The following is a 9,037-nucleotide window of genomic DNA, read 5'->3' as shown; positions in this document are numbered from 1 at the left end:
GTTCCCTAATCCTGGCCAGTTGTTCATGGAAGAAAACTGGAAATTTAGTCCCTTTTATGTCAAGAACTTACAAGTAAGAGCTCACTGGAATGTATGCACAGCCAAAGTTCTCACCCGTATCATCTGCACATCAGTACCATGGGTTTCTCCAAAACAGTTAGTCACCTGGAGCTCATTCTTTCTATCTTACCCTCAGTTCCAAGTCCTGTTTTCTTTGTCTTTGGGTAAGTCAGGGACCCTTTAGATTTGTACAACCTGAAATATCAAGCAATGCCTAAATATGTGGGTTAAATGATAATCAACATCTTCTCACCGGGGCTATAGGCACATTATCTCAACTTCAAATCCAGGGACAAGTCATAAACAAGCAGCTGAATAGACACTATATTCCTAAAATCTTCAGGTGGCCATCTGGAAGGCACCTAGCAACTGAGGAATGAGTGTGCAGTCATTTTGTATCCGTTGTTTTTCTTGTTATATCTGGATTCAGATGAGTTGAACAGAAAATGTAGAGAAGGAAGAAATAAGTCTCAAAAAATCAGAGCTATCTATAGGACCTCAACTAGCCTACAAAGAGCCACCAGTTACATTAGTATTTAAGCCATTGCTTTAATGATTGTAAAAGATCTCAATTTAGCAAGTTTTGCTTTGAGACCACTTTCTCAAAGTGTTCTTTTAATTCTGTTTGGTACATTATTTTTAAATATTTTTCTTCTTATTTTCTTTCACTGGTGGGTTACAAACTAAGAGAAGGTAGCTTTAGGATGATGATGCTGCCTGCTGATTTGTGTATTCCACCTCACCTTTGGGTAAATTCTTCTGACACCAATAGGAAGAAACTGAATTTGGCGACTGTTATGATGAGAAAGAGATTTTCCTTATAATACACTGTCCAGTGGTAGACAGGGTACTATGAAATTTATCAAGAGTTATCATTTTCAAATAATCCTTTTTATGGAAAGACGTTTAAAATAATTTTTATTAGAGGTGAAGATACACTTAGGGACCTGAGAGTATGAAACAAAAAACTTCATTTCAGAGTAGAAGAGGAGGCAAGTTAAAATATTAAAAAAAGAGGAAAGGGGCCCATGAAGTTAACCAACTATTTGTTAGGGAGAAATAATTTTCTCTGCTTTTCAAGGTCTTTCTAGTTGGACAAAGAATCGAACCGATATAAGACAGATGAACAAGAGAAAATTAAATTTCATTTTGTTCTTAAAGGAAATCCACACAGACATGAAATTCCAAAGATAGGCAGGCAAAATGAGGAATATATATCATCATGAACTAAGGAGAAGAGATTAGGAGTCTGGGACCTCAAAGGGAAGGAATGCAATTAACAGGAAGGTGAAAAAGAGTAAACATTGTTTACCAACAAACGCTTATTGAGCCACTTAGGAACAATGTGACATAGAAGATTTGATCAAATAGGCTTTGTTAGGTTCCTCCTTGTCTACCACACCTATTTCATATATATTGTAGTTATGTATGGTGACAGCTCTCTTCTTGGAGTGGGCCCTCTATCTAAATTCTTTTTAGGCAGCTGATGAGGAGGTAAAGAGCTTTATCTGAATCTGCTGGGGTTTTGTGTGTGTGTGTGTTGTTTTTTTTTTAATTGCTTTTTAACTCAAAAGAATCTTTCTGCCTAAGTGGCCTATCTTGGGGTGACCTGCCATTGGCTCCTACAATTGAAAACATATTTGTACAGTTATTCAGCAATAGGAGCTACATAATAAACGCTAAGAAAATAGGGACTTTGAGGGGGGCGCTATTGATGATAGATTGCAATTTTTGCTACTTAAATTATCCAATTAAGTGTAAGGGTAAACAAGTTTGTGAGTGTATTAACTGTTTTATGAAGATCAGCAAGTTTCTATATCAGATGACATTTCTTTTCTGAACAGAATGACCTATTTATTTACTTACCAGTATTTATCCTTATTAGAAGCTTCTAGCATACCAAAAAGAATACTAAGGCCTGCTAAAATGGCTCACATACACAAATACTGATCTGTTGTTTCTTTTTTGCCTTGTGTTAACTTTTCTATACCTCAGGTCAGTTTTACCTTAACTTTTTTAAAGTTTCTTTGTTTTAAACAATATACATTTTTTTCCCTTTAAGATAATATGTAATTGTTAAAGAAATTATATGACTCTATAGTGAAATGAAATAACTTCATCCATCATCCAAACACAACCATAAACTTTTTATTAAAATTTTTCCAGATTTCTGCCCCCCCCACTTCATGTCTAGGCTTAATTAAAAAGTTTGTAGTATTGGACAGATATTTATACACCCATGTTCATAACAACATCGTTCACAATAGCCAAAATGTGGACCCAACCCAAGTGTCAATCAATGGAAAAATGGATAAACAAAATGGGATATATACACAGTGGAATGTTATTTAGCTCTAACAAGGAATGAAGCATTGATACATACTATGGATGCCGATGAATCTTGAAGACATTATGCTAAGTGAAATAAGCCAGGAAAGGAAAATATTGTAAGATTCCATGTACATGTGGTTCCCACAATGGTCAAATTCATACTAATAGAAAGTAGAACAGTAGTTGTCTTGGGCTGGAGGGAGGAGGAATAGAAGTTATTATTTATTGGGCATAGAGTTCCAGTCTGAGAAAATGAAGACGTTCTTGAGATGGATAGTGGTGATATTACAACAATATGAAAATACTAAATGCTACTTAACTATACACTTAAAAGTGGTTAACATGGTAAAATGTATGTTATGAATATTTTATCACAATAAAAAAGTGATGCATGCCCATGAAAAAAAAAAAAGAGGATAAATAAAAAGTATAAATTTAAAAATAAACTCTTTTACCTACCTCCCCTCCTCAACTACCTAACCCGGGGATAACCATTGAAACCAGTTTCACCAGGTATACTTTGGAGATATTGAGGGTTCAGTTTCAGACCACTGCAATATAGCAAATATCACAATAAGCAAGTCAAATGAATTTTTTGGCTTCCCAGTACATATAAAAGTTATGTTTACATTGTACTGTAGTGTATTAAGTGTTAGCATTATGTCTAAAAAATCTAACATACAAACTTTAACTCAAAAATACTTTGTTAAAAAATGCTAACCATCATCTGAGCTTTCAGTGAGTCATAATCTTTTTGCTGGTGAAGTTTCCTTCCTAGATGTTGACAGCTGCTAACCAATCAGTTGTGGTTGGTGAAGGTTAAGGTGACAATGGCAATTTCTTTAAATTTCTTAAAATTTCTTAAAATTAAATTTCTTAAAACAATAATGAAATTTGCTGCATTGATTGACTCTTCCTTTCACGAACAACTTCTCTGTAGCATGCAATGTTGTTCCATGGCATTTTACCCAAAGCAGAACTTCTTTCAAAACTGGAGTCAATCTATCAAGCCCTGCCACTGCTTCATCAACTAAGTTTATGTAATATTCTAAATCCTTGTTTGTCATTTGAACAGTCTTCATACCGTCTTCACCAGGAATAGATACCATCCCAAGAGACCACTTTGGTTGCTTAGCCAAAGGAGCAACTCCTCAGGGGTGCCTGGGTAGCTCAGTTGGTTAAACATGTGCCTTCAGCTCAGGACATGATCCCAGGACCCTGGGATCCTGCATCAGGCTACCTGCTCAGTGGGGAGTCTGCTTTTCCCTCTTTTCTCTGGCCCTCCTTTCTGCTTGTGCTCTCAGTTTCGTTCTCTCAAATACAAAATCTTAAAAAAAAAAAAAAAGGAACTCATCTGTTCAAGTTTTATCATGAAATTGCAGCAATACAGTCACATTTTTAGGCTTCACTTCTAGTCCTCTTGCTATTTCTATCACATCTGCAATGACTTCCTCCACTGAGTCTCGAACCCCTCAAAGTCATCCACGAGGGTTGGAATCAACTTCTTTCAAACTCCCGTTAATGTAGATATTTTTACTTCTTCTCATGAATCACACATGTTCTTAATGACATCTACAATGGTGAATCCTTACCAGAAGGTTTTCAATTTACTTTGCCCAGATCCATCAGAAGAATCACTATCAATGGCAGGCAACTACAGTCCATAAAATGTATTTGTTATACAATAAGACTTGAAAGTTAAAAGTTCCTCTTTTATCCTTGGACTGCAAAATGGATGTGTAGTAGACATGAAAGCAACATTAATCTCACTATATATCTCCATCAGAGCTCTTGGGGAACCGGGTGCATTGTCAATTAGCAGTAATATTTTGAAAGGATTTTTTTTCTGAGCAGTAGGTCTCAACAGTGGGCTTAAAATATTCAGTAAGCCATATTATAAACAGATATGCTGTCATTCAGGCTTTCTTGTTCCATTTAGAGAGCATAGGCAGAGTAGATTTAGCATAATTCTTAAAGGCCCTTATTTTTTTCAAGTTTTAATTTAAATTCATGTTAATTAACATACAGTGTAATATTAGTTTAGGTGTAGAATTTAGTGATTCGATAGTTCCATACGTCACCCAGTGCTCATCACAGCAAGTGCACGCCTTAATCCCCAGCATCTAGTTGACCCATCCCTCCACCTACCTCCCCTTTGGTAACCAGCAGTTTCTTCTCTATCATTAAGAGTCTATTCTTGGTTTTCCTCTCTTTATTTCCCCCTGTTTGTCTGTTTTGTTTCTTAAGTTCCACATATGAGTGAAATCACATGGTGTTTGTCTTTCTCTAATTTTGCTTAGTTTTATATTCTCTAGCTCCACACACATCATTGCACATGGCAAGATTTCATTCTTTTTGATGGCTGAGTAATATTCCAGTATGTGTGTGTAATCTTTATCCACTCATCAGTCAATGGACATTGTATACTTTCCATAATTTGACTATTGTTGCTAACGCTACTATAAACATAGGTGTGCACGTATCCCTTTGAATTATTAGTTTTGTATCCTTCGGGTACTTAGTAGTGTAATTGATGGGTCGTAGGGTAGTCCTACTTTTAACTTTCTGACGCAATTCCATACTAATTTCCAAATGGCTATATCAGTTTGCCTTCCCACCAACAGTGTAAGAGGATTCCCCTTTCTCAGTATCCTCGCCAACTAAGGCCCCTTAGGTTTTCAGAATGGTGAGCGAGTATGGGCTTCAGCTTCAAGCCACCAGCTTCATTAGTCCCTGACAAGAGGGTCAGCCTTTTCTTTGAAGCTTTGAAGCCAGGCATTGACTTCTCTCTAGCTATGGAAGTGCTAGATGGCATCTTCCTATAGAAGGCTGCTTTGTCTACATTGAAAATCTGTTGTTTAGTGTAGCCATCTTCATTCAATATCTTAGCCAGATCTTCTGGATAACTTGCTGCAGCTTCTACACAAGTACTTGCTTCATTTTGCACTTTTATGCTGGGGAGATGGCTTTTTCCTTAACCTTGTGAACCAACCTCTGCTAGCCAACTCGTCTTCTGCAGCCCCTCACCTCTCTCAGCCTTCACAGACTTGAAGAGAGTTATGGCCTCACTCTGGATTAGGCTTTGACTTAGGGGAATGTTGTGGCTGGTTTGATCTTCTATACAGACCACTAAAACCTTCTCCATATCAGCAAGAAGGCTGTTGCACTTTCTTATCGTTTGTATGTTCACTGAATTAGCACTTTCAATTTCCTTTAAGAACTTTTCCTTTGTATTCACAACTTGGCCTAACTGGTGCAAGAGGCTTAGCTTTCAGCCCATCTCAGCCTTCAACATGCCTTCCTCAGTAAGCCCAATCATTTCTAGCTTTTGACTTAAAGTGCGAGCTATGTGACTCTTCTTTTCACTTGGACACTTAGAGGCCATCGTGAGTTATTAATTGGTTTAGTTTCAACATTATTGTGTCTCAAGGAATAGGGGGGCCTGAGGACAGGGAGAGAGAGAGGAGGGTAGGTCAGTAGAGGAGTCAAACATACACATTTATCGATTAAGTTCACTGTCTTATATGGGCATAGTTTATGGCACCCCAAAATGATTACAATAGTGACACCGAATCACACACAGATCACCATTAACAAATATAATAATGAAAACCTTTTAAATATTGTGGGAATTACCAAAATGGCACCAAGACAACTGTTCAATGCAGGGTCCCCACAAACCTACAATTTGTAAAAAACTGCAGTATCTACACAGTGCAATAAAGCAAAGCACGCTAAAATGAGGTATGCCTATATTTCTATTTTACACATACTATGAACTGGCCCAAGGATCCACCAATTCCCCTTTCTCGGCTTTGAGTAGCCATGATTCCTTGGAGACCTGAGGGTAAACTCAAGAGGCCAGTTTGGCTTATAGTCTTAAAAGGATTTTATTGTTTTCATGCTTATGCTGTGGCCTGGGCATTGGGTAGGACTCTCTTGACTGTAATAGAAAATCTGAAACAAATAGGCTTGAATGGTAAGAAAATATGTTGTCTTACATAGGATATCCAGAGATACGGCAGGTATTAAACCAAAGTTAGCCCCATTACAACTCATATCCCAGGGCAGCTGGGAGTTCGTTAGGAAAGCCAATCAGAGAGAATGTTCTCTCCTTAGTCTGGCCTTGGCAGCCTCATCTTACCTGTGAACTCTTAGTACCTCATGATATAGGACACTTGTCCAGAAACCCAAAACATTCCCAGTAGATCTAGGCTTTCCTTTACATCTGGCACTATGAGTTATATTCAAGCGTTCAATCTTATTGAACATCAGTATTTTAGGCAAATACCAAAATGACATATACCTTATGGATCAACCAGGGTAAAATTAAAGGGGAAAAAAACCACACTTCAGTGAAAGGAATGCAAGTTGTCACCTTGTTTAATATATAAAGAATATAGGATAACTGAAGGGTTTATAAGGACCAATACTGGAGAAAGAAGGAGGCGCATCTCTGGTTCCATGCTTGGACTGCTGGGGCAACAGAACCAACCACCACACAATAAGGTTATGTTACATGCATTTTTGGAGATATTAGATAGGCTTTACTTCACAAATTATCTCCCTTCTTCAAACTGTTTCTCCCTCCTGACCTTTTAGGGAGGAAAGCACAGGCGTGAAGGGTAGGGCAGTGTTAGATTAATATAACCTGGTCTTGGAATACCTTGAACTCTCCCTTTCCAACCTGGACACAGCAGAATGACTCACAAAGAAGAGCAGTGAGGCAGTGAGAAGGGCCCCTCTGCCACCAGTGAGCTAGTGACCAGACCAGGGAACACACCATCAACATTCACAAGTGCTTCATCCATGTAATAAGCTTTAAGAGGTATGTTCTTTAGACCTTCATAGAGATCTGGAAATCTGCCATGGAGGAGATGGGAATTCCTGATGTACTCATCGACAAGAGGCTCAACAAAGAAAATAGGGAATGGCCCATAAAGGAATATATTGTATTTATGTGCAGTCTGCCAGAAAATGGAATGAGGATGAAGATTTGCCACATAAACTCTATATACATTAGTTACTTATGTACCTATCACCACTTTCAAAAACCTAGTCAGTCGGTGTGGATAAGAAGTGACCAGATGGTCAAACAGTTATGACCACCACACACACCCCAAAAAGATCCCCTAGATTTGAATCTGTTAATTCCCAGGTATATGATCTTGAGAGAGTTACTCTCAATTTCTCTAGACCCCAGTTACTTCAAATGTAAATGGGAGATAATAATGCCCACCCTGTACAGGTATTATAAAGATGAAAAACATTAACATATGAAATGCTTAGTACAGTGCCTAATGCATAATGGTTAATCAGTACATGTAATAATCTTCCTTCCTACTAAACCTGCTCATCTTAAACATAAAAAAAAAAAAAATTCCTTTTCCCTTGTGTCTTCCAACAATTCTTCATCATTTCCTTTATAATCAGACTCCTTGCTTTCCTTTTCCTCAACTCCAGGGAAAACTCCCTGAAACATGGCTCTCTCCGACCCTGCTCGACTGACACTGCTCTCCCCAGTGTCCCCAACCGCCTCTTTTTTGCTCTCCAACACCCTGTTTAGTTTTTATCTTACTTGTCCTCTTTATGACGTTTGGCCAAGCAGATCTTTCTGGACCTAGACATTCTGCTGCATTTCTGTGGCAGTACTCATAAGCAGTTAGGATGTTTTTGGCAGCAAATTAAAAAGCCTCAATCCAAACCAGTTTAAATAATAAGAAATCTCTCTCACCTAACAGAGAGAGGGCTTCTAGAGCAGTAAATTGCATGGCTGAACATCCCCGGAAGCCTAGGTTCTTCTTGTTCTACCATCCATAGCATCAGCTTCATCCTATAATTCAGTCCCATCATCACCAAGTCGCTGCCAGCAGTAAGTAGGGTGGCATGCTTCCCGGTTCCTAACCAGAGGGATGGAGGAATCTCTCCTCTCAATCATGAAATAAAGTCCTTGGTCTGGTTGGGCCAATGTAGGTCAGGTGTCCCCTTTTGGAACAGTAACAGTTACCAAAGAAATGCCACGTACTGACTGGCTGAGACCATCTACCTGAGTCCCACGGCTATGTGTGTGTGGAGTGAAGACCCTAACAGAGTCAGGGCTCTCTCAGCAAAAATGCAGGGAGGGAGAGACGCTAAGTGGGCAACCGTAGCACCCACTATATTCACTTTCTTGATTTTCCTGCTGGCTCTTTTCTCCTTTGTGCACTTCTCTTTCTTGAACTACCACTTTAATGTTGTTTACCATTTAAGATAATTGTATTTTCAGTCCTCTTCTAGTCAGACTATACTTTCTCTGTGAGCCATCACTTCCTTATCTTTCATCACTATCTCTAATCAAAGAGCTACTTCTGTTTTGTGTTATCTAATAGAGTCTAAACTGATGACTCCTAATTAAGGCATCTATTTCAAACCTAAGTGTTTCTTCCAACTCCATACCATGAATTCCAAAAAATGAATACTTACCTAATGCTTCCTATGGTAGGCAGAATAATGCCCCCAGAACTCTCAAAGATGTGTATGTCTGAATCCCCAGAACTCCTAAGTATACGAGGTTACATGGCAAAGGGCAATTAAGATTACAGATTGAATTAAAGTTGCTAATCATCTGACTATAAAATAGGGAAGATTACAGATTATCCTGGATTAT

This window comes from Enhydra lutris, unplaced genomic scaffold (genome assembly GCF_002288905.1).
Source record: "Enhydra lutris kenyoni isolate GAN:26980312 unplaced genomic scaffold, ASM228890v2 scaffoldscaffold1, whole genome shotgun sequence".
In the NCBI taxonomy this organism is placed as follows: domain Eukaryota; kingdom Metazoa; phylum Chordata; class Mammalia; order Carnivora; family Mustelidae; genus Enhydra; species Enhydra lutris.
The sequence above is the reverse complement of the archived record's forward strand: the minus strand, read 5'-3'. Positions refer to the sequence as shown.